This window comes from Ambystoma mexicanum, chromosome 7p (assembly GCF_040938575.1).
Source record: "Ambystoma mexicanum isolate Mex_15411 chromosome 7p, UKY_AmexF1_1, whole genome shotgun sequence".
NCBI lineage: Eukaryota > Metazoa > Chordata > Amphibia > Caudata > Ambystomatidae > Ambystoma > Ambystoma mexicanum.
The window spans coordinates 525,495,072-525,522,921 of record NC_090939.1 but is presented as its reverse complement, the minus strand read 5'-3'; the positions used below and the strand labels follow the sequence as shown (position 1 = coordinate 525,522,921).

General features: G+C 42.7%; 1 protein-coding gene across 1 annotated transcript in view; it reads left to right on the top strand.

Annotated features, from left to right (window-relative positions):
* The window catches only part of CYBB (cytochrome b-245 beta chain), a 370,087-nt gene that overhangs the window by 176,305 nt on the left and 165,932 nt on the right, over positions 1-27,850 (top strand). The gene's annotated exons all lie outside the window — the stretch shown is intronic.

Below are 27,850 nucleotides of genomic sequence, written 5' to 3'. Positions count from 1 at the left end.
ATCTACCCTGAAAACACAACCCAATGATCATAACACATGAGGACATATTCAGCACTTCCATTTTGCCCACCGAACAAGACTGGCACTTGCGCATGCTATTACAAAATGTGTGCCCCTCTGTTTGTAGCCTGTACTTTCTGCTGTTTCCTTCCTCTTATCTTCAACATGCCCAATGTCATGCTTCAGGCAGACTAAGGTCTGGATACCCTTGGCAGGAGAACAGTACGCCACTCAATGGTCAATCCCTAGTGGTCTTAGACTACTACGGTGTTCATTTGAAGGAGTATAAAAGCATATTAACAAACTAAGAAAATAACTGACAGAAATCAGAGAATCCACCATTTGGTGATGTGGGAGTTAGGCACCATGAAGCAGGTAAAGGCCTTGGTGGTCAAGGAGTCATGGCAGTCTCAAGCAGGTGAGAAGGTACAATGTTCGCAGTTGGAAATACTGTTGGTTCATAGGCAAGGTTTCTCACTTAAACCCATACACAGAAGGGTGGGGGATATGTCTTAAATGTGTAAAATATGTAGCAGTGGTCTCTTATTTATCTTGGAAAGCCATTTCCTCTGCTAACATGTCATCAAAATAAACTGAAGGCAAATATACAGTCATTTCAAGATAAACCCTGTATGCAAGGAGAACTCAGTGGGCAGAACTCTTGGCTTTTGATCTCAAAATCAGCTGATATTTACCCCATACCTTATAATTTGGTGGTCAGTAAAAACAAGCGGTATTTGTAATACTTCCTCTTTTACCACTACCGCCAAACTTATAATGAGGGTCTTAGTCACAAACTACCCTGCATGCCCTTAAAAGATCACCTAAATCATGACCCTTTAACTGGGCTCTAGATAAGAACATACTAATAATAATAATTTGGCACTTATATAGCGCTATGAACCCTCAGGTATCTAAGCGCTGCTTATTATTACCCACGGTGTGTGGTGCTCATTTATCAACCTCGGAAGGATGAAAGGCTGAGTTTGGCCCCGCTGGGATTCGAACCTGCGTTCGCTCCGGCAGGGTTTATCCAGACCGGATGTGGCTGTGTTAGGCATAAGAAGAACGCCTGGCTGGGGGTGTGTAACCAGCAGTGTTTACTTAGAATGATGTGGAGTGAGCGACGGATGTTGGTATGAGAACAGTTATACCGAATGGTGTCATAGTATCTCTGTGTTCTAGTTGAGTGGTGATGTAAAGGAGAGAGTAAGCGTGGTGGTGAGATATGATGAGTAATATGTTTTTTGAACGTTCTCTGCATTCCAAACCATACTATATACGTCTATATACGCAATTCTATGCGCTTGTTTGCTCCAGGCACTAATCCGTTTTATGCCCTCATATGTATTATGCACTCACCCCTTCTACGTACTCGCCCCCTCAACGCACTCACCCCCTCAACGCACTCACCCCCTCTACACTCTCACCCCCTCTACACACTCACCCCCTCTAGGCACTCTCCCCCTCTACGTACTCTCCCCCTCTCCACACTCACCCCCTCTCCGCACTCACCCCCTCTCCGCACTCACCCCGCTCTACGCACTCGTCCATTCTACGCACTCGTCCACTCTACGCACTCGTCCACTCTACGCACTCGTCCGCTCTACGCACTTGTCCGCTCTATGCACTCGTCCGCTCTATACACTCATCTGCTCTATACATTCATCCGTTCTATACATTCATTCATTCTATACATTCATCTTCTCCAGCGATCTACATACTCTCCGCACATCCGAATTCATCCGCTATCCACACTCATGCGCATTATTTGCTTCTCTTGCGGATATCTGCAGATACGACCTGGAGCTGTCACATGCTCTACATACTCATCCGCTCCACATATTCATCTGCTCTACACACTCATCCGTTCGAGATGCTCATCCATTCTATACACTTATCCAATTTACTTATTCATTCGATTTCCACACTCATTTGAACTATGTAGTTATCTGTTCTTCCATTCATGCATTCTTCCACTCAGCGCGTTCGTCAGTTCCACCTGCTTCATCAATTCTAATTATCTCATCTGTGCCATTCATTTCATTCGTTCCTTATGCATTCCGTCGATTTCAGCAGTTTAACTCTCTTTACTGTTTCCGTATGATTTATTCTTATTGGCCCTTTTACTGCTTTGATCTACTTTATTCGTTTAATTCTTATTGGCCCTTTTAAGTGACCAATTGTACTTCAGGTTCCATGGATAGACTCTCATTTGTGCCCATTTTATTAGGTCGGAGGTGGCCATTAGAACATTAAAATTCATATACAGTGCGAATGACACATTTGGAACACCTCTCGTAGGGTTGAATTTATTTTTGTTTTGACTATTGGAGTACTTGATTTTCGTTCATGTCGATTAATTCCACTTCAGGGTGTCGATTATCATCTGATCTTTAATGTCCTTTTGGCTAAATAGTGTGCAGTTCATGCCTGCTGCCTATCTTTTAAAACTGCAAACTGAGCCAATGTTCTATTTGTAAAAGAATCCTGCTGGCGCTTGATCAGCACTCTGTGATGTGTCGTAGGAACATGTTGTAGAGTACTTGTGCGCTTTGTGCCACTCCACACCAGAGCTGGTGATTTCCTGTTACCCAAGACAGACCAATGGCATCTGTTAATTACTGTTGGTGTTGCAGCCCACAGATCACACATTTGTGCCAAATCAACCTTTATAATGTACTGTGTCAAGATGACAGAAGTAGATGTTATCACATTTGATCGCCCACAGTTTGAAACATGCCCACCAGCTTTGATTGGACATATCCGCATCTACAATTTAAAGGAAATCAACAAATTGGGTCTTCATTATTCTGCCGTGTCATTATGTCAGAAATACTGATTGGCAGGTCTACATGAATTTATTTGATAACATCTCTTCCTAAAATAGCTGACATTACTGTGATCTTGGATACAGGGCAACTATTATCTGTACTTTCAAGGTCTAGATTTGCTCTTAAAGTGCTGTCTTTGAATCTTTTTAGTTCATGTTGGCCTATGTGCCTCATAGTTACCCGCACGCCAAGCGGTGTGGCACTTAATATGTAAAAATGTAGATACATCGTTACTCCCAGATAATGTGATATTAGGAGTCACAGAACACACTGTTTTACACTAACGAATTTAAGGACAAAAGAGCTACTTGCAAACCAGGGGCCAGATTACAGAAACTTTGCACCGGTGAAAGTGCAATGTTTGCACAGTATTATCACTAGGGCAAATTTTGCCCTATTTTTAAAAACACTGGGACACATTAAAAAGCCATTGCACCTCGACAAGTGCAGTTTGGCATATTAAAAGCACCAGTGCTAAAAATGTCCTAGTGCTAAAAAGATACATTTTTGATGCATGTTTGCATCAGGGCAAAGTTTGCCCTAATGCTAATACCATTCTGTATTAGCACTAGGGCAAACTTTGCCCTGGTGCAAAAATGTGGTGAAAATGCATCTTTTCTGCACTAGGGCAATTTTAGCCCGGGTGCTTTTAAAATGCCAAACTGCACTTGTCGAGGTGCAATGGTTTTTTAATGTGTCCCATTGTTTTTTAAATATAGGGCAAACTTTGCCCTAGTGCTAATACCGTGCACACTTGGCACTTGCACTGGTGCAGAGTTTCTGTAATCTGGCCCCAGGGGCTTTAAGTTTGCTCACGTTCGCATTATGAAGATGCCATACATTAAGAACGAAAGTAGAAACGAACGCAGTTTCCTGCTTTATTTGGTTGGTTTTACCGAATGCAGACTATCGGTATCAGGAATATTGTCGGATCATTTGCAAAAGCGATGTTGCCTCGGTTCTCGACTCAGTTCCTCTTTTATGAGCAAGATTTAGGCATGAAAGCAGAAATAACCATATCTTGGTGTGAAGTAGTTCACACAAATCTGACTGAAAGAGGTCAGTCTATGCACCAGAAAGAGAGGAGGGCTTGAAAAAGAACATATTTATAAACTGACCTCCTCAGAATAAAAATTACTGGCACCACTTACTCACGACCAGTCTCGGACGGACTGGCAGATTCTTATTTTTGGCCAGAATGGGCCACTTTTTGGGATGGAGTGGGACAGTTTCATAAGTTACTACACTTGTTCTAGCCAATGTAACTAAGCAATTATGCTTTCAAATGCATTATTGGCAAGATATCTTACCAAAAACACTCCCTTGGGTAGTACACAAACAGCTGGTTCTGAAAAGTAACAAATTGTAATGTGTGATTGTGGGTCACATGTTCATTGGTGCCTGGATGCATTTGATATCCTAGTCCAACCCTGGTCGCGACTCAAAAAGACTGAATACAAATAAACTAATGGCAATATTTGAGTGAGGGTAGACATCCTATATACATGCGGAATGGCTGGCCTGGGTCTTTGACTTATTAAGGCTGCCCTGCCATGCATTTTAGTAGAAGACTCTTTTTGACATATATGCTCAGTCCTAAGCGAGCAGTCTAACTGTTACATGGAAATGTAAGTTGCCGTGGCAAGAGGTATATGCAAAACACCACTCAATGAGAGGCTGGGTATTGGTGACTTAGTGTGTGTGTGTGTGTGTTTGGATCATTGCAAGGGTAAGTGTATTTTATTGTATGGCCTGCTCCACAAACTCAATTCATCTAGCACTATGAGTCAACGACTTGGGCACTTTCTGATATAGAGATCAGCTCTAGGTGCACAGCAAGCGCATTACTTTAAGAATCTTATTTGCTAAGTATCAGCAGACAGCAAAGTTTTCATTCCGCTCATGGGAGTTTACAAAGTTCGTGACAACACATTTTGTAGCCGGTTTTTTCTCCAGTGATGTTTCTTTCGCTGCTTTTTTCTGGATTAAATTTACCATCAATTGTCACTGTGGTTAAAATTCATCACAAACATGGATGTGCTGAAAATGAAATATGCTTAAGCCAAATTGCTGAAGTATCCTGGAAAAATACAGTTTTGCAGAAAAAACACATAATACCATTTGCCATATTTAATGAGCAAGTATGACTCACAAATATATTAAATGAGGCAAAGCCAAAATAAGATAAAGTAAAAAAATGTCTAACAAATGTCCTGAAAATGAGGAATAGTATTCAGTAAAAACAAAGTTTTTTTTTTTTTTTGTTTTTTTTACCATGACAGCATCAGGCGCAAACAAAAGAATAGAAGATGCTTCCAAAGAGTGGCAGCCGTATGGGTGGTGGGTGTTGCTCCCTCGCTTGAGTGGCAAGCAGCAAAGTACATTATTTGGAGGGGGACTGTGCTGCCGGCAGCTGAGGTGGGGTGCCTCCACCCGCAACATTAAGCTTTTGTTTTTGTTTTTCTATGCAGAGCCCTTTGTGCTAAAAAAATTAGCAGAGCCCAATGATAATGTGCCGTCAGGGCATAACAAGGTCAGCGCTGCAGACTCTCATCACAGTGCTATTAGCGTAGGAGGTGCTGACTGACAGGAGAGGACTCCTACCCTCTTCTGTCAGTCAGCATGCTCTGTGTGGATGTGTTGTAAATGGTGTTGGTGTGCTGAAAGTGTGAACACATGGTAAGCAAAATGTAAATATGTTCTGTATATTGTGTAATCTGTTTGTATGTATGTGTGCATGCAAGTTGGGTTGTCTGAGTGCACATGTGGGAATGTGTCCACTTGTGAATGTGTGAATGTTTGTTTTTATGAATGAGTTCATGCAAGGAGTTGTCTGAGTTGTGTATGAATGTGCAGGTGTGTGTTAAATGTGTATGAGCGTGTGCTTGTGCCTGCCCTGTGCTTATTGTATGAGGGGGTGCTACTGGCAGCATGGAATTTATATGGGGCATCAAGGATAAAGCAAATATGATTAGTGCTGTTAAATAGCTAGACTGGCATACTTTGGTGTTGCTAGTATAGTTATACTTTATTACTCTGGCATGACATGTATACTGGGCATCAAGTTAAAGCAAACATGATGAGTGCTATTACTTAGCTAGACTGGCATATTTGGGTGCAGTCAGTCAAGTTATATGTTCCTACTGTGGCATGGCATCCATTTATACTTGAATTCAATGGTAAAGCAAACATAATTAGTGTTTTTACATAACTAGACTGACATACTTGGGCACAACCAGTCTAGCTTTACTTTCTTACTATGGCATGGACATTTTATTAAGGGCATCAAAGGAAAAGCAAACATGATGAGTGGTATTTCATAGCTAGTCTGGCCTTTTTTGGTGTAGACAGTTTGAACATACTTTCTTACTGTGGCATGACATTTTACTGAACATCAGGGGTAAAGCGAAAAAGTTTAATTACATGGCTAAACTTACCTCGAATGCTGGTGCCAGTCTGGCCATATATTCTTACTTTGTCATGCCATTTCTTTACTGGGCTTCAAGGGTAAAGCAAAGATAATACGTTTTATTCCACATCTAGACTGGCCTACATTAGTGAAGCCAGTCTGGACGTGTTTTCTTACTGTGGCATGACATATTTTTCACTGGCAAAGCCAACAGGAGTAGGATCTTTTATGTTAATGTTGGCACACAGTGGTGGAGTCTGCATGGATATGTGTGGCCACAGCCAGTCTGAAAATATTTTTAACCTGGCATATATTGTTGTCAAAGGCATCCTGAACATTTTTGAAAAAAGCTCCTGTGCAATGCTGGTGACTTGCATTGATTGGATTTGTTCTTGCATTCAACTCCGATTGCAAACAGTGTGGCTTTTTACCCAATTTTCCACAAAATGTGTACTAGAAAAATCACCATTTTAACCCACTATGTTAAAATTGTTCTCAGGTTGAGAACCCCTCTGCTCCCGCCAAACCAAACTTGGTTAGCTCAGGCTCTCTCGCTGCACTTGGTTGGTCCCGTATATTCGAGGCAAAGATGTATGTCCCTCCAATTAGAACATTCAGCAGCTGCCACTGGTTCCACATTTTTCCAGTCACAAGGACATTGTACTCAACACTTTATAACAATGAAGGAAAAAGACAGCTTTTTTTAAATGTTGCCCTCCACAATTTAACCCACTGATATAACATAGCATGTTTGAACACGTCTGAAACCAGATTTTGTGGATTATATGTCCCCACAGAAAAACTCTTCAAAGTCATGAAGTTTTTGAAGTGGTTCTTTTGTTTTTGTGCGAGTATTATGCTGAAATTATATCTTCTAACCTCAACGGTATTCTACCATGAATTTGTGCATGCAGCAATTGCCATTATCACATGTGGAAATCTGAGGGATTCTGCAGAATTATGAGTTTACCAAAGTTATTGGGGAAGACTTATAGCAAACATTCTGAATGTTCGAAAATACCACATGCTGTATTTCGGAAACATTTCATTGCATGTTTTGTAAACTTAATGACCCTTCTGTGCACAGGCTTCAATGGGGGAAGATGTGCACAACAGAGATGACCTTTTTATCACTCCATTTGGGGGAACCCCTACATCTTTTTGTCCCTTTAGTTGAAGCGATTCAGAGCACTTGGTCATCACTTCATATGCAAAGTATTTTCCATGCTGGGCGGCAGAAATATTTTTACCACTATCACTATTCAACCTCATAGTCATACAGTACTCACTGCATGCAATATTTCTGGAATAGTGCATGAGGTAAATACCACATAAACCCATAATTAGGCCAATGTTGAAAACAGGCGTTATTTCAAACATTGTCTATTAACGCAGAGTTTATAATATTCTGTAAGAGTACAACCTTAATTACATGATTACAATATCTCTCCACAGATAAGGACAGTGTGAATGAAGGACATGGGCTGAATGGCAGTGTACAAGAGAGAGACAAAAAAGAGTGCAAGGGAAAATAAATATTGAAACAAGAAAGAAAAAAGAAAGGAAATGGTGAAATGGAAAAGGAAAGCAGTGTGAAACGGAGCAGTCATGAACTAGAGATAAAAGGAAAAAGGGAGATCAGGGAGATCAGATCTATGGAGTGAAATAGGGAGAAGAGGTAGGAGGATCAATAACAGGAGATATGAGAGAATGAAGGACAGGGGGATGGAAGGAAAACAATGAGGGAATAAAATCAGAGTGGAACAGACCAAACAAAAGAGTCCAAGGAAGAAAGAAAAAGAGAAAAAACGGTCAGAATGTCAGAGAGATAAGAAGAAAGAAATGAAATAAGCAAATAAGGAGGAAAAAGATATGACCCAGGGTGTGGTGCAGTTGCCATGCTAGTTATTTATTGTATTATCTGTAGGTTTTGACAAACCTATGTCAATAAAGTCTGTTGATTGAAAGCTTGTGGGTTTATATGAGAATTTTCAAGTAGAGCTGAACAATGTCTAATCTAGCAAAAGGTCTAATCTTGCAATGTTACTTCACTGCCTGATTCCACGTGATGATTGTTTCTGTGGCAAGTAGTACTACAGTACATTACATTTAGGGGGTAATTCATAGAATTCAGCGCACAAGTGGCGCACGCGGCTGGCGCACAGTGTGCGCGTGCGAATCCCTGCGCCAGCCGCGTGCGCCAAAACCCATTTCCGCGCACAGCGTATTCATGGATTCCAGCCACCAAAACCAGCCGTGGCGCACAGTGGCGCAGCGACCTTGCAGCAGCGCCAGTTACGCCCCCAAGAACGCCTTCCGCGCAGGGAAAAGCCATCAAAATCCCCAATCCAGCGCGAAGGGCAGCGCTAACCCTGTACCAGCACGGCAAGCGGGCTATGTGTATTTCAGGGGTTCACGTGAAGTTTCTCACGCGATCGGGCCTGGGGGAGCGGGCTACGTGTATTCCAGGGGTGCGTGAGAAGTTCCACACGCGATTGGCCCGTTCGCGTGAAAGAGTTCACGCGAACCCCTGTAATACACGTAGCCCGCTCCCCCAGGCCCGATCGCTTGAAAAAGTTCACGCGAACCCCTGAAATACACGTAGCCCGCTCGCACAATTGCTGTATGTTGCCACTTTTGTAATGCGCAGGGACGCTACCGCCTGCCTTCGTGTGGCGGACGTGTTTGGGCTTGTGCGTGTCTTTTCGCTGTGCGTGGCTTTGCCCTATTCGATTCCATGAATACGTGTGGTTCGGGTGCGTGTGGGCGTTCCGTCTGCTTCCCTGCAGTACATCCCCAGTTACGCCCTTGTTTTCGCGAGTTGTTCCCCATTCCGCGCGTTACGCCCCGTGTTCCGCCCACTTTCTAGTGTATGCGCAGAGGTTGTGCGCTTTCACTGTGCGCGTTGCGCACGTCTTTCGGGATGTTGCAGTGACGTGTGCGCCATGCACGGGTTTGGCGCACATCCCGAGGAAGACACGCGCAGGGACTTCCATGAATCTTTTTTTCCGCTTGCGCCTGCTTGCGCCTGCTTGCGCCTGCTTGCGTGTAGATTTTCGGCGCACGTTTGTTCCATGAATCGGCCCCTTAATGTCTTAAAATCCATTTGTTTCAGCACATTTGTCAGTGCAGTAACAATAATAGTTTTTTTACATGGCACTTACACTGTGCTTTTGCTGTTTTGTAGTGTTATATAAACTGAATTTTGCTAATCAAAGAGCGTGCTAGCTCAACGAGTTAAGGGTTCACTCGAGAGACATGTGAATAAACTGAAGATACGGGTTTGAATCTTTGCCGGGACAACTATACCCTTCATCCAAATAAAGTTGATCAATTGACTAGCATTCAAATGGGTGGTAGTAATGCCATGTTCTACAGTACATAGTAGGATGAATTTGCATGAGGGGCTGAAGCATGATTGTAGCGTATGACCTTATAAAGAAAAGCATCATAATTTCTCATATGTTTGTGTTTGTTTTGATTCTGTTGTCTCCTCTGTGTTCTTACTAGCCAAAAAATGTAATTTTTCTATTTTGCATTTTTGGCTAGTGCAGCATTTTAAATACTGTTCACATGATTTGTTGGAGGGAAGAGGACTTTATTCTCTATACCGACATTTGACACTCCATTTGGAATACTTTATGTACTGAAGAAAGGTATTAATGCATTGATGCCATGTTCATGTCATGAAGGTCATCATGCTCTGTATGCCAGAGCCTAACCTCCACCCCAGAGAATAGTGCTGTACCTGATGCTAGTTGCCAGAGAAAGGTGAGCCTCTAGCCTTTGTGCAAGAGAAACTAAGATCCTTGATCACCTGGCAGACTTACTCCATCAACAGCAGCATGTGGCAATCAGATGTATCAGAAGTCCTTGGTCTGATTGTGACAGTGGTTGAAAATGACTCTGAAATGTTTCACATTCCAAACGAAGGAGATGTTTGAGATATGATTTCTGTTAATTCAGTGCAAGCCTTGACTTGTGTTATTCACAAAACCACTTCCCACAAAAGAACTTAACCCTTACTCTGTAATCTCTAGTCACAGGATACGGTGCATTGTACAAATTATTATTAGACTCCTTGCACAGTTGGTTTTGTATGATACTGCTGTAAAGCACTTACATGAGTAGACAAAAGCTGTGGATGTGCAGAAGCATCATCAGGCTTAAAATGTGATCATTCCGCGGGGCTGCTGCCAAAGGGTGTTAAGATAAGTAGGTGTTTCGGTAAATGCACACCCCCACACAAGTATATTCACAGACAATGGGCCTCATTACGACTGTGGCGGAATGGGTTAACGGGTGCCACAAATGGATGTGGACCCGTTAAACCCATTTCACCTGATTACAAGGGCCCCTGGTAAAACCAGGCGTTCTTACCGGGTCCCGCGAGGGGACCAGGGAGCTAACAATGGGCTGGTCGTAATTGGCCCGTTGTTAGCTCCCTGCGCCCATTCCCATTTGGGAATGGGGCTCAAATGGGAATGCGGAAGGTCCGGGCCCGGTAATCCAAACTCGGAATGGCCCGGTAATTCCCCATTCAGGGAACCCGGACCCGGTTTTGGTGGCAGCCATGCCGCCAATAGGGGCATGGCTACCGCCAAAGCCATAATGAGGCCCAATGCCAATTAAGAATACAGAGGGATTTTTATAATCACAATATTGAAACCAAACCATCAATACACTCTATGAAGAAAACTAAAATAGCTGCACAATGGTGTGACATCCCTTTCAGCAGCAAAGTTACACCCACAAGCATGCACACTCTGTACAAAACATCAGTATGTTTATTAAATAAATCACAGACTTTACACCTAAAATACAAATGTATCCTTACCTCACCATCATAAAGCCTATATTTCCCCTATACACCAGAAACTGCATTAAATCACATTTTTCCTACCAGCAATTAATTGCATGTTGCACATTTCAACCATCTTATTTGCCCTATCTCTCAAGTGTCAGTGCCAAAAATATTGTTTCACAAATGAAAAGGACCCATGGCAGAAGACAACATTCTGCCTGTCACGCCATAGTCAGTACTAAAGGTGTTGTATACTTTAACACTCTACGTTAGTGTTAATTTAATTTTTGCACAAAACTCACCTTAGCTTTATAAATGTTAGAGCCATGATCATAAACACCTGTACACATTCGACCAGCCCAAGGATTTGGATTTGAGATTAAAAGGCTATGGTACATTTTACTGTGTTTGCTTTCTGTGGCTGGAGAGTTTTAAAATAAAAAATCCTGACTCTCATTGTGGACATGCCGAACATCCATAGCTCAGACATCCTAAGAGAATTATACATATACACTGTAATTATATCATTACTATGAGTTAATTCATTTAACCCCAAGCCGCCTGCCCCAAATGTGTTTCCATGTCACAATGCCATGACAAACATTTACATGTATAGGAGGCTGTGTATGCATGCACAATTATCTCTCACCAACAGTCTGCACAAAATGCACCCAGTTTTGCGTGAACATACTCTCAAATTAGTTTGCAGCTAGCAAGATGAATAAGGCCTTAACATTTCCAGAAAGGATGGCTTTTAAAAATTAAAGTGCAGAAGGAATATGCCATGTGATAGCTGCTGATACAGCGCATTTTGTCGCATACAGGATCGTTGCACAACATCTGATAACCCAAACTATTGTGAATAAAATGTTAATTAAAATGGTTGTTTTAAATATTAATATAAATGTGTTGTTTAAAACACCTAGTTGCATCTTTATGTTCAGTGGTTATGGGGCGAACATGCCCGGGCATGGAGCTCTTGGAAATATATTAAGATAAAGGGATGTTGACAGGTATGGAAGGATGTTAAGAGCTTGTAGCGCCGCTGAAGCTCACCAAATCTAAATCTTTTGCCCATCTTAATACTTGGTTCACTCCTACGCTAAAAGCCCTACGCAAGGAGAAATGACATGCAGAAGCATGCTGGAGAAAAAACCCTTCTGCCCATAACAAAAACCTCCTCACTACCCTCACTAACAACTACAAAAAACAAATCACCCAGGCAAAAAAAGATACCTTTAATGACAGAATCAAAAAAGCGAATTCGAACACCAGGGAAATCTTCTCTATCCTGAGAGAATTAGAATCCCCAATTGCACCCATAGACTCTTGCACCAAAGACAAAGCCTGGTGCACAGACATTCAAAAGGCCCTATGCAACAAAATCACAATGTTACAAGACAAAATATCAGCCAAAAAATCCTCCCTCCACAACATTGCCCTCTCCACGCAAGAAACCATCCTTCAGGAACTTGCCGCCAACCAAACTAAACCTCTTAACCAATTCAGTTTTAGAGCCATCTCCACTGCGGAAACTAAGAACATCATCACGTCTCTTAAACCGTCTCGATGGCTTGGTAACACTTGTCCAGACCCAATTATTAAAAGGCTGCACATAATCTAGCCCCTTTCATCACATCATTTATCAATGCATCATTCAAATCATGTTCTGTGCCAACCAACCTCAAAGGTGCATGGATACTACCTCTCCTGAAAAAAGCAAATCTGGACCCTAATGTCCCAACAAACTATAGGCCCATAACAACTGTCCCGTTCCTCCTCAAAATCTTAGATAAAGCAGCTTACTTACAGATCCAATCTTACGTGGAGACTAAGGGCCTCATTACACGGATGGCGGTAAGGATTTACCAGTACCGGTAAAATACCGGTACCGGTAAATCCCTACCGCCTTACTACGAGGTCCCTTTGCGGGTTGGGGGATTTAACGCCTGCTTTTTGCAGGCGTTAAAATCCAACCCGCAAAGGGACCTCGGAGCTAATTACGGCACCGCAAAATTGTGGTGCCGTAATTAGCGCCTTCCCCATTCCCATAGAGCCCTATGGGGCAGAAATGGGAATGGGGAAGGGCAATGGTGGAAGGGGGATTTACTGCCCCTCCAACCTTAGAATGGGGCGGTAAATCCCCTTTCCACCAAGGCTGTGCCGGTATTTTACCGGCATGAGCCATGGCGCTAATAGCGCCATGGCTCACCGCCTACCGTGTACTGAGGCCCTACCAATTTACTAGGGACTAGACAATCAGGATTTAGACCGAGACATGGAACCGAAACGGCTCTCCTTGATCTTAAAAACCAACTAGATGAACGTAAAGACAGAGGAGACATTTCCATTCTCCTACTCTTAGACCTATCAGCCGCCTTCGACCTGGTAGATAATAAGGTACTTTGTAACCACCTTAAATCAGCGGCCAACTTCTCCACAAAAGCCACGGCTTGGATAAACTCATTCCTGGATAAGAGAACCATAAGAGTCTTCTCACCCACATCAGCAGCGGATCCAGTCCCCATCACCTGTGGCGTCCCCCAAGGGTCATGTCTTTCCCCCACTTTGTACAATATTTTTACAAAGCCTCTCTTTGACATATTGGACAAACTAGGGGTCTCATATACCAACTACGCTGTTGATACCCAAATTCTTATCCCAATCAAGGGAGACTACGACAATGACACTAGCCACATAAATAAAATCTACCAAATTATCCAAACCTGGATGGGCACACATGGCCTTTGTCTCAACGACGACAAGACCGAGCTCTTAATCATCGGGTCTACCAGTAAACTTAACAAATTATCCGACTCATACAACTTCATTACTATTGACGGTATCAAAATCAAGGTAGCCAAGGAAGTCAAAACCCTAGGATTCCACCTAGATTCAGCTCTTACCCTTGACAAGCAAGTTAACGTTACAGCCTCTGCTACCAGCTACACCTGCAAACTTATTCACGCTTGCAAACCATACCTATCCACAGACAGCTGTACCACCATTGCACAAGCCCTCATCCTCTCCAAATTAGACTACTGTAATGCACTGTACCTAGGCACCAGTAAACACAACACTAACAAACTCCAAACCCTGCAGAATAACACCCTCAGAACAGCACTAGGAATCCCTAAAGGGCAGCACATATCTGACCAAAGACGAGCTTTCAAATGGCTGGCCATCAATGACCGTATTAAACTCAAAACTCTGAATATTACACCTAACTGTCTGAACAACAAAGCACCTGCTTACCTCACAGAGAGATTCACCAAGCACACCTCAGAACGCCCCATCAGAATGGCCCACACAAACAGTATCAAAATCCCCAACTTCAAACTGAAAAGAACTGGAGGGTCCAGCTTTCCATTACTAGCAGCTCATCTTTGGAACTCTATCCCAGACTCACTTAGAGCTACCCCTTCCTTTCATGTGTTCAAAGCTAACGTCAAATTATGGCTTCATACTAACGACTGCTAAATGCCTCAACTGCATCAAATATTGTGTAAATATATGAAACACATCCTACCTGTAAGTCATGTGACATTGCAATCCATGTGTCATCAATATATATAGTACTATATATATAGTAATATAAGTACTGCCTGACATATGAACGTGTAACATAAGAAATTGTAAATATTCTTGGACTTTGTAACATAAGAAATGCCCGATATATGATCCTGTAATATAAGAAACTGTATAATATTCTTGTACCTGTAACCTAAGTTTTATTTCTTTGCAAGCGCCCAGTTGCTTAACGGCCAGGTGTGCTCTATAAATAAATAAACAATACAATACAATACAATCTGTGAAAATAAAAAAAAGTCAACGTCTGAAACAACAACAGAGTTCTACTGTGTGTTTTAACTTACAACATGTGTTTAAAAACATAGAAACTGTTTTTTTAGCCCATAGCGAATTGCTGGTCCCCACCATATCATAGTGTTACACCTCTGTATAAAATAACTTTTTAAAAATCAACAAGTGCTGGGTGTTATTATACATAATAAATAGGAACACGTAATAAAGAGCCAGAGCACTTTATGATTTTGAAAAAATATTTATTTATATAAAAATACATATATTATACAGAAAGAAAAAAACGATTATGCACAATCAGGTCAATGCAGAGAGAAAAAGCATGAATGCAAAGAAAAAATAAACATGCAGATTCAAACAACCAACTCTCAGACACTCAGCTAGGATGGGTGCATCGCCTGTGTGACATAGATGATTTAAAGGTAGAGACAGCAAGGGCACTGTGAAATAGTGAGGGGGATGAATCCTGCAAGACAATACTTCACACTTAAAACTGTTGTAGCCTCTGTCACACCCTGTAGCACAGGCTGGTGGCTCAATACCACTACCTATAGCGTTCCATGATTGAGCCTTGGTAGTTGCACTGTCCAAAATGTATAACATCTTGTGACAACAAAGCAGCGAAATCTGTTGCGGTTCCTTGGGCCTGCATTCATAAGATATACCTAAGACAACTATTACAGAGGCGCATTGTGGAATCAGAAAAGCCACCTGTGCCTATTGCCAATTCTGAAGAACAACTCAGCTGCATTGGAGCCACCAATCCATCAGCCCTTGGTTATCTGGCAAAAACATGCGCTCCATTCTCGGACCCCAAGAACATCCGGGGCGTGTTGCATCCGCTGCACACATTTACATAAATCCAATGGGCAACACGTGTCGGTTGGCAAAGATTGTTTTTTCGGAATCTGCCTGTTGCAACATCTAGTTGTTGGAAGACATCCTGGCTCTAAATAGAAAGAACATGGAATCAGAATAGGCCATCTTTTACACAGAAACATTCCTCCGTTAATACATAACACATCACCAAACACCTCAAGCCCGATATAACACCCTGGTATTTTCCACTGTTAAAAGAAAATCCACCATCCCGGTGTTTCGTGCAAATAAAACTCAGCTACAGCACTTCATCAAAGGTGTGATCTTTGACACATACTCAAATCCAACATACTCAAATCCAACACATCTTGGAGTGTGTCATTATTGTTTAAAACATTGCAAAAGTCTGAACCATGTTTTAAATTGCTAGCATACAATTAACAATACAATTAATACAATTAACATACAATTAACAAAGAGCTACTTAAAAAGATGTAAAAAGATGTAACAATGTGGGCCAGCACTCTGTGCTTCTCTTGCAGACAGAGAATAAACACATTTTGTTTTACTTTGTGTCACTTTGCACACAGAACAAAATTAATTGTAGCCCCTACTAGGAAGTACAAAACAAATCCAGTACAATCCAAAACATTCTCTGGTACAGTCATGACAAATTAAAAGAAGCCGGGTTTTACACATCCCCAAATATCTCAAGCATGGTATAGCAACCTGTTAACTGTCACCCTTTAAAAAAAATCCACCATTCAGGCATTCTTTTATTATACACAGCATGTGTGATCTTTGGCAAATACTGACATTTGAACAGTCTGATTATTTCACACACTAAAAGTATGTCATTTTCAGTGCTGTGAAACTAAAACACTGCATTGTGTGCGTGCAAATATGGTGCATCACAAAAAGACAAGTGAATCCAAAGTGCAGTCAGGGTTTATTTTATGCAAAGACTTTGGCTTAAAAAAAAAAGAATATTTGGGACAGCTATAAGGGTGGCACTGAGCACATACAAAGAAATAAATAAAAAAATTGAAGATTAACTAGAAATGCATTCTTTGCAGAATATGAAAATGTGGGCAGAGACTCAGTGAACTTCCAGATTCTGAATACTGGGTCACTGACTTTGCTGTCTCAAACTCATACTTTCCAAGCTATAATATAGAAGTGTCTCATGACTAGGCATTATAAATAGATCGACATTCTCCACCCCCTGATTTTGTGAGGTTTCCACTCCCTCTTTGTTGTGCAACTTTGGTTGTTTTGTCATGTTCAAGCTCTCTGAGGCCTATGTTCGACGTGGCGCTCTACAGCAATTAAATCAATCAATCAGTCTGATGATTGTGCAGCCAAAGCCCTCTGCACATGTTATACTTGTTCCCAAGCTCTGTAGTCAAAATCTCAAAAACAGTTTTAAAACATAAGCTCTGTGCCCATGTGATATCACACACACACACACACACAGAAATACAATCTTGTGCTAACAGCACCTCTGTGTTAACCTGGCTGATATGCAACGCCACAGAGCATTCTAAGCAAACTGTTCATTTTTAAACAAGTCATTAAAAGCACACAGCTGTTTAGTTTAGTACATTTGAGTGAATTCTAAGCACCAAGAACAGGGGCGCCACTAGGGGGTGCTAGAGGGGCTATAGCCCCGGATCCTTTGCTTGTACCCCCAGATGAAAATCACGGGGCTACAAGCAAAGGCTAGCCCCGAACATTATTTCCATGGGAAATGGAAATTACTGACGGCGGAACAAGTAGATGCAGGCCAGGAGGAAGCAGCAATGTTTGTGATTAGATAGAATAAAAAACACAGTGTGACACAAACATCGCTGCCTCCTGAGCTGCTACTTGTGCTGCTGCTGACTGTTCGTGGCTGCACAGTCTGTGCTTGCACATAGGGAGCCGAGCCACCGCCTGGGCGCAAACACACGTGCCCTGGGTCTCTCCCTTGTATGTGCACTTGTGCAGTAGGCAGCAGCAGGTGTTAGAGACACCCCGTGCCTGCAGAAACTTGTGCTCTCTACGAGGAACTCGAGCTTCCAGGACGCCACCACCTGCTTGTGTGACCCCCACCCCTCCCCCGGGAAGAATTTACTGGCTGTCAGCCCAGGCCCCATGCCATGTGCACCTAAGGTAGGTAATATATGCCTACGTTTAGAATTGGAACCAAACCGACATTATTTTAGAGAGTTGAGTGAACTGTCTAAAATAACATTGGTTCGGAGTTGACTTTTACGACTGACCCTGTCCATCCCAAGCACGAATAAACACAGTGCTTCATTTCATTCATGAAAATATCAAGGTGCTCCTTTTGACACCGTAATGGGGCTCTGGGTGATCACATGATGTAACTGTTTTAAGTTGTCCTTTCAACCCCGCATTAGGCTATACAGACGTGGTCCACCTCTGCCATCGCTTTATGCCATTGGGAAACGTGAGCCAGTTTAAGATGCACAGGGCACTCATTACCAATTCCCACCACTACGCCCCAAGAATCCACATCAGGAAGAGGTGAGAAGTCCACTCCAGACAATCAATAGTCCCATTATCTGCTGCTCTATGGGGTGAGGCACAGAGTCCCAGTAATGTGAACCATGTCCCACCTGCCCCCACACTAACGTTTTAACACAAAATATGCATGTGCAGCAAAGGGAGGCAGGCTGGAAAAAGGGTGGGATTGATGCTGATATTTGACAGGGGAACAATGCCCCTGTATAAGAGGCTGCGGCAAAAGAGGCAACTAACCCCCAAGTGCCACAGGCAGCCTAGGTGGTTACCTAAGTGTAACTGAGCACCACCCAGCTAGCCCACAAACAGAACAGGGTGTGGGTGGGTGTTTGGTGCTACAGCACAGTCCTGTTGGTGCACTCATGTAAACTCTATCACTGCAGCAATCCGGCACCTGCAATGTTTTGGCATTTAGCATGTGTGGGTGATGTTTGCTTCCCTTTTTTGCTCTCCACTGCCTCTTTCCTCTTATGCTTTCTGAAGGCGCTATAGGTCGAGTTAAAGCAACAGAAAGCAGCTGTAGCTAGCAACCATTTGCATGCACCACAGTTTATTCAAGCAATTTACGGGCTTGAATCCTGAGCAGTGAGGTGCCATAGCACAGAACCACTCCCTCATGCATTTAAAAACTTATTTCTAGATTCACTGTACAGATAGCTAGAGAAATGGTATACATACTGTTTTGTGCTGAGCCCCCTTTCCTTCGGGTAACAGTTAAAGACTTCACGATGGAGAGCTGTGAGCCTGGTCGGTAAAAACAATGTCCTTTCCAAACCCAGCTCTTCATCTTCCTCGTTAGTCATGAATGGATGCATTTCGTTTTACAAAAGCCCCCCCTGTTTAATGAGGTTAATGTTGGGGTGCTTTAAACATACAATAACTGTGTAGCGACTGCTACACATTCCCGCATCACGCCATTCATTCAGAGCCATTGATAATGGGAGAACACAATACCGGTTAAGGCCTCTTTAAAACGTCATCATAGGTCCTCTGAACCCTGTGCAGCTGTGAAATGTGGCGAGCGAGCACCCTCACGGTAATGCTAAACTGGAAAACCTTGCACAGAGCTTGCTAACAACACTGCAAAACAAGATCAGTTCTAGTGGTGCAATCAAAATGGCCCCCGAAGATTCATTGCAGGTGAGTTTCTCTTTAGTCTAATCTCGGGCCGCCAAAAGGCATCCACGGGTGCATTCACATAAACCCCCCACCCTCCCAATAACTCATTACTGCAGCTGAAGGGAACATGCTGGTTGGCACCGGGCCAGTTAGGTTGCTGAATACAAAGCAATGCTGCTTACCTTCTAATCCCAATCTATTGCAATTGATGTCGGCTAAATTGTGGGTAAATGGTGCAAAGAGAGGATTAGTGGACACTGGACAGGCTGCTCTGGAAGCTGTTTCATTGCAGACCACGCGCTCTGCCTGAAGCACAGTATCTCTTTGCTGGGGCAGCCCGGGCAGGCGTGTTGCAGTTCATGTGGGGGTAGGAGATCTCCAACACTTGCCTGCAGCTTACACATCAGGGTTTAGTGTGTATCAAATGCACTGGGTGCCATGACCATGGATGCAGTAGGGTGACCCCATTTAAAAAGTAGAAAACCCGGGACACGGCGACTAACATTAAAAACACTAACTTTTGAAAGTAGCTGTCAAGTGACTACACTTCAGTTGCGTTTGGAGGAGAAGGGGGTTTAAGTGTTACTGTTCAAAGAAACACAAATTATAATTAATTTATCACAATCAAACACTGTCTCAGATTGTAAAATGCAGCATGTCTTCTTTGTGAGATTGTGCATTCCTGCCTGCCAGCTATAAAGACCTACTACAAAAACTGGGACCACTGCAGTTTCCAATGGGAACATCATCTTGAGAAAAGGGGACAGAGCACCAAATACTGGGACAGTCCCAGCAAAACCAGGACGTCTGGTCATCCTACCATGGAGGTTGTTGTACTGAAATGACCATTCTTTCTTAGTTTGCTCCACGGGTGCTACTTGTCAAAGCAGAATATTGGACACAATCTACTTCTTGGGTAATGTTTAATTATTTAGCCACCCAGTCGTCGAAGTGTACCAAAAGAAGTAGTCGGACTATGTTCCCTGCTGCCCCACAAAACCATGATTCAACTTGTACCAACCCTATTACTGAAAGGGCCCCATCACATGAAGACTAGACACACTGCACTGCAACCAGCTTTGTTAATTAATTAGCATGTCTGTTTAAACATATACAACACGTTGATGCTCTCTTACAGTATCCCCAGGAAATACATAGGGGCCTGGCTGGATATGAGTAAAACTTGATGGGGTTATATGATTTACAGATGTGAGGGCTCCTGTTCGTGGCATCAGTTTGGGGTTTCTGTGATGTTTTTACAATCCGGTTAATCTTTGGATATTACCTTGATGTGCTGTACTTTCCTCTCTGGCCAAGCGTTTTTGTGAGTTGTGATGATCTGGTGGGAGTGGGTTGAGCTGCTGGAGTCTTTTCGGGGCCTTTCTTGTGTCCTATAGTAGGGTCGTGTTTGCGGCTTCAGCTGCAGGGTCGTTTTACTTTTCCTCCTGTCCTGGAGTTCCATTTTTTCAGCCTGTCAAGATTATTGCACTTTTTCTCATGTCTGACTTTAGTACAATAAAATGTTATTCGAGCCATAAGCCCCACTCCAATAATCAACTCTGATGCCTAATTGTGAAGGACGGTCTGCGGTCCTTTTAAACATGGAGTTATGTGTCCTTGCACACATTTATGTTTAAAAAACAAGCATTGGCAAAGCCAATACTTTGGCTAAAATGTAGAGACTAGGTGGGTGTTTCTCAAGAATGCCCACGTACTTGCATCATCTTCCAGCGGTTGCTTGCTTCTGACATGCAGACCCACCCTGGCAGTGCCTGATACACAAAAACCCAAACTGTTGGCTTTGCCAATGCCTGTTTTAACAGCACTTCAGTGAAGGATACATAGACTGCTTATACATCGAGTGGCTGAAGGCAGACCTGGTTAAGACATGTTTAGTACATCAGTAGTCCATGTACAGCTCCATTTAAGTCATTAATGTTCAGACGCCTGCTTAAAAAAACACTGGCTGGCACGCTGAGTGCAAAGTTTGATGCGAAGACTTGATTAAAGCGAGCTCAAAGAGTTCCCATGAGGAGGTGTTTTGGGCGGGGAGGGGTCGAGGGGCAGAAACTGGGTGGAAATGGCCATAAGGATTAGCATGTCCATGGGCAGTTAATGGGTGGCCAAATAACCAAACAACACATACAAGCTTTGTGTCCCTCCACATATGCCATTTCTCCCCATCTGTATTCTAATGCAATAGTTTTGGCTTATAGGTGGTGCTAAAGCGACCTAATAACCCAAACCAAATCATATGTTTACTGCTATGACCACCAGTGCTGAATCTCTGCCTGAGGTGAGGTACATGAGAACTAAGTGTTTGGTGCAGTGTGAGTAGGCAATCCTTTCAATATCCATGGGGAGCTTACTGATTCTATGTAAAAAGAGAGTTGCACAGGCGGAAACAATTTCCTAGATAGCTAACATTTCATTCATGATTCTTTCCTTTTCTTCGTGTTCGACCCCACAGATGGAAAGTCACATTAGAATCACTGATATTTCTTTTGGGGAAAATGTCAGGCCTCCCTTTTTGTTGTCGGACGGGACAACTGATAACAATGTAGGGTGGCGTTTGGCATCAATATGCGTTTGCTCGCTACATTGGATAATTACATTAATTATGTCCCACCACTTCTTAAGCCCACTAGCTACCCCGTGTCAGTTCAACAACCAGCAGTACATGATTATATGGTTGATGAAGCAAACAGGTATCTCTCCAGTTGTTGCTTAAATACAATTTCTCAATCCACGCCATGTCATTGGCTGTCTTGTCCAAAGGCTTTTCTTTGACTTATATAACCTCCTAAAGTATAATATAGCACTACTGGATGAATGTTCAGGCTTTGGAGTGGCAAATCTTCCAGATGAGTATGAGAACTTTGAGCAGTATAGTTTGCAATATTAACGCTTGAAAAAGCAATGCGCGAGTGCGTTCATATCATGTAGTTATGTGATGTCCTAACTTGCAAGGGGCTCTACCCCTGGATCTTTTACAAACCTAGCAACGCCCCTGACTATGAAACATATTTCATTGGCCTGGCACAGAAAAGGGCCTGAATATCAATAAATACAGTATCACACAACCTTAGCTGCATGCTTGAATAAAACCACACACAATGTACATTTTTAGAAGAATACACAGACCAATACCTTAAAGCACATATCTTACAATACCCCTGAGTTTAGCTGACCTTTCTAATGTTGTTGAAACCAGCTCGAATAAAAAACAGTCCCAGTTTCCAATTAAAAGCCTTTGCAGTGGGTCTCCCGGAGCCATGATCAAATCCTGCCAATCCCGATGTCTCTGCAGGGGATCATCAGGCTGGCACTCTGCCCGAATTCCCAGCCCAGACAAAGGGATACCCTGATGGAATCAGATTCCCCCTTTTAAGAGGTAAAAACACATACCTTTTCCTGTGCACTTTTCTTGTATATAATGCACAGATTTATGTATTTCTGCTTACTTTGGAGAAATGGGGTTTCTTATCAACAAAGCAGAGCATTCTATTTCATGGATACTTGGCAAAATTAGAGAGTGGCGCTGGATCAAGGAAACATCTCAAATTAACCTCAGGTTGCAGATGTTTCCTGTGCCATCATTCCTTCAGTTGGGTTTAGATGATAAACAATGCCAGTGTGTATTTTCCTGGGGGTGTACTTACACTACTGACGCAGGCGAGAGATATGCATGGTATCAAAAGATGACACAGACAACAGATTGTATATTCAACTCTGTGCTTTTTATTAAGTATCAGGATGGGTGTAATGCCTATCTGGCCCTATCGCTATGGTGGGGATTTCCCTACCTAAAGAAACTAAGGAAAGTCTATGTCCGTAAATCCAAAGCAAATGTCTGTCTGTGTCAAAACCTATGCTTGGCCTCACGTCTAATACAAAATATAGTGCAGAGTTATTATCACTCAATAGTGTTCAACACAAAATCTGGAGCCGCTTCTAGCTCCCTTCCCCAAGTTCAGGATGCAGCAATGATGGGTTTTAAATGTTCTGTCAGGACTTGGGTTGCTCTTCCCCAAGTTTTAAACATACTTGGTTCACAAAAAAAATTTTCCAAAGGGAGCTCAGGGTTCCCTTCCTCAAGCTCCAAGCACTGGTTCACAAAACCAATGTTCCAAAGGACCTCAGGGTTCCCTCCCTCAAGTGTTTAGCACTGGTTCACAAAAATAATGTTCCAAGAGCAGCGCAGAGTTCCCTTCCCCAGGCTTCAAGCACTGGTTCACAAAACATAGTTCCAAAAGAGATCATGGTTCCCTTCCCCAAGCTTCAAACATTGGTTCACAAAACCAAGTTCCAATACTGAGCTCTGTCTTGCTTCTGGGTTGCGGTCACAATTCTCCTAAATTTGTTGGGGCTTCCTGGTCTAGGCACAGTTGACAGGCCGCACGGCCCATCCATTACAGGTCCTGCAACCAGTTATACTTGGCCCAACTTTCTGCCACATTAACATAGATGGGTTTGGCAGTTCACAACCAAATTGGAAGCTCACAAGTTCATAAATTAAGGCTTCCCCTTGGTTGGCTTCAATTTACAACCTTCATTTCCATTCATTTTGCTAGTTCAGTATTTTGTTCACACTTCACTGGCTCCCCTCGGATGCTCATTCACAACTTTCATTCTCTTTTCAAGAGTCTTAACTGTTTGTATGGCTTCCTCAATGTCCTTAATTGACCAGAGACTTTTGAACACATTCAGCTTCCCCAGACGTGACCACTCTGGTATATTGTTTCCACACAATTCGTTTTTAACTTTGCATTCAGTTCATTTTGTTCTTCGTGTCGGATCTGAGATTTACGGGATCATGCAGACTACACTCGACCACTCCGATACAATGTGTCAGCAAATTACTTAAAATGTATACGGTTGTTAACGTACCATTCCATAATTCAAGTTCTCATAGAAACTTATAGACATTCCTAAACATACCAGCGTCATGCGCCTGCTCTGTCACAATGTAGCCTCTCTTCCTGCACTTGCATATCAGGTTTCTTCATACACAGAAACTCACTGGTCACATTGATGAACATCACCACTCTTCTGTTTTCACATTTTCTTAATGAATGAGGTCAGGGTCTCACCACCTGCCCCTCAGACATTCCTGGGCCGACTCCTCCACCCAGGGGGACGAGCATCTGCAGAACCAAACGGGAAGGGCCGACACTACATTCAGCATTTCTCTCATATCACTGGCTCCCTGGAGACAAGCTCCCTCGCCACTTTGACTGACCTTCTTTAATGATGGTATAATCAGGGAATCCACTCTGTTTAATGGACAATATCTAGTGACGTGTCCAAACCCTCAACACAAAAAAATGTTGGCCTTGGGTAGGAGATAAAGATAGAGAGGATGGAAATTCTCTATCTTCAGCTCCTATCACTGGTTTGATGGCCTCTGTTCCTCATAGGGTGTCCTATTCCTGATAATTAGATGACATTGGTAGGGTCAAAGGACATGGTTCATTGAGGTGGTTATTTTCCCTGCATGAATGACATGAATCTTCAGTATCTAACGATAATGGAAGCAAAAAGAGAGACTCTCATTCCTTCTCTTCAGAGTATATATCCCTCGGTCCATTACCTTCAGAATTATCGGATAGCTCTAGTTCCAACGAGTCACTGAAGGATATCCCCAGGGAGGATGACATGTGTTTTTCTTTGTTAAAAGGGAAACCTACTAAGGGTTTTCCTTCTGTGAATATTTCTTTAGATTGAAGGCAGAAGATATTGGCAATATAAGGCTTGGTTCCCTCTTTTCCCTCTGGGTTTAATCCCCGCTCACAGTGGTATATGGGTACATTAATAGAAGATATGGGGCATACAAGTGTCCTGCCTTCAGGCTTTATCCTTGACTGATGAGGAATAAGGATCATCTCCATTATATATGGTCCTTAGAGTCTTCAGGGAAGGCTCTGATATACTCATCTTCTTCTAAGCGCAACTCTGGCTCACCGGCAGGCACCTCTAGCTCTGAGAAACCACTGAGGGGTGTCTCTTGGACTGGAGTCTCACAGGGAGATCTCAATAGGGCCAAGGTCTCTCCCTGCTCTTTAATGCCTCCATCAATTCCTCCACTAAGTTATGGGCACAGAACTCACAAACATGGCCCAAGTCCCCACAAAACAAGCAGTGCTCTAAACAGGATGACTCTAGCCCTTTTGAGAAGACAGTTGGAAACCTCGGGAGTGATGCTCTCCTTCCCTGCTTCAATAGAGACCCTAATGCCGGGCCGTCCTGTAGGTTCTCCCGATCTTTTCCCGAGATCACAGACACGGGTTCCAGTGAATGAGGCAGTGACACAGATGTCAATTCACTGGGCCCCCTCAGAGTTTGGTTCCTAAAAAGATGCTTTTCACAGATTGGCATTTCCCCCGATTCCCTATCTGATGGTAACAGCATTTTTCTAGGATGGTGTCACGCCCTTCTTCTCCATTGTTCTTCCCAGTGGATGGTTCCAATTGGACTTCGTATAGTAGGCTCCTTACCTGTTCTCCTCAGTGGATCTAAATTGGAGTTGAAGCGAAATTTAGAAAAACAAATTTCAATTCATCTCCGCAGGAGAGGGGGGATAAGATGTTCAACTTTCCTCTTTGCTAGGGCAACACATAGAGAAATCAACTCACGTCTAATACAAAATGTAGTGCAGGGTTATTCTAACTCAATAGTGTTCAACACAAAATATGGAGCAGCTTCTAGCTCCCTTCCCCAAGTTCAGGATACAGCAATGATGGGTTTTAAATGTTCCGTCAGGACTTGGGTTACTCAGTTTTAAGCAACTAGTTACCCTTGCCACAGCTTTCTGCCTTATTGACTTAGATGTGTTTGGCGGTTCACAAACAAATTAAAAGCTCACAAGTTCATAAATAAAGGCTTCCCCTTGGTTGGCTTCAATTTACAACCTTAATTTCCATTCATTTGGCTAGTTTGGTATTTTGCTCACACTTCACTGGCTCCCCTCAGGTGCTCATTCACAACTTTCATTCTCTTTTCAAGAGTCTTAACTGTTCGTATGGATTTCTCAATGTCCTTAATTGACCAGAAACTTTTAAACACATTCAACTTCTCCAGACGTGACCACTCTGGTATATTGTTTCCACACAATACATTATTAACCGTGCATTCAGTTCATTTAGTTCTTCGGCTCTGACTGGAAACTTTGGAGAATGTGCCGACTACATGCCACCACTCTGCAATGTTTCAGCAACTTTCAAAGTATTTGGATGTTAACGTGCCATTTAATTACTCTTGTTCTCATTGTAACTCGTAGACATTCCTAAGCATATCAGTTTCAAGTGCCTGTTCTATCACAATGCAGCCTCATTTCCTGCATTCGCATACCGGGTTTCTTCAAACACAGAAACTCATCGGTCACATTGCTGGATGCCACAGCTTTTCTATTTTCATGGTCTCTCAACAAATGAGGTCAAGGTCTCACCACCTGCCCCTCAGGCACTCCTGAGGGGACAAGCATCTGCAGAACCGACACTACATATGGCTTCCTTGCTCCAATCTCACCGGCTCCCCGGAGACACAGCTCCCTCGCCATGCTTCCGCAGAACGCCCTGCTCTGCAAGTTTCCTACATTCTCTTGTTTCCAGTTTCTTCCGGCTCACAACGATCCACTTTGGCTTCCGTGCTGCTCTCACTCCACGTTCACTGGAGCTCCACCTTTTATACTCCTGAGCTCCATCAAGGGGTTTTAGGTGTGATTCACTTGCCTAGTTTGCCTGATTCCAATTAGGCCAATTACTGAGACAAGTCTTACCTTCAGCCCTGTAGTCTTCACAATCCCTTTGTTTTCATCCCAGTTCTATAGTGGTGTTTCCTTTCTCATACAGGACATCCTCTATTCTGGCAAGCTACATATAATGATCTGTCTGTGTTTTCTGCTGATGTGGATAGAATGCTACTCTGTGAGTCACCACATGCCTGGGATTCCACAGGCCTTGTCGTAGATAAAAATCTGTTTGCTAGGTCACCGAGAGGCAGAGGGACACATGCAGGCAGCGATAGAGGTGCTGTGGATTCTAAAAGACAATAGTTACACTTTTGTATGGGCTCTGGGAAGCCAGCATTACTTATAAAGTAAACTGCTTTCATTATTTCAAAGAAACACGCTTTGTCAAAGGCAATAACTTGAACTTTTGTACAGGCTCTGGGAAGCACACTTTACTTTTAAAGTGAATTCACATAGGGCTAACGTGCCAGTCTCTATTTACACTCTGTATCAAAGCCAGTTCATATAACATAGATATTCATTTTTATATCAAAATTGATATCCAAAAAAATGTGATATCAGCTTTTGGGGAACTTTATGTAAAAATAGTCTATCATTAAAATATTAATTTCTATATATATTTCTATTTAAAAAATATGATTTTTAAATTGAATTTTATATACATTTTTATATAAAAAATAGTTATTATTTTCATTTATATATACATTTTACATTAAAAATATACATGTTTATATTAATTTTTATTTACATGTGTATATTTAAAA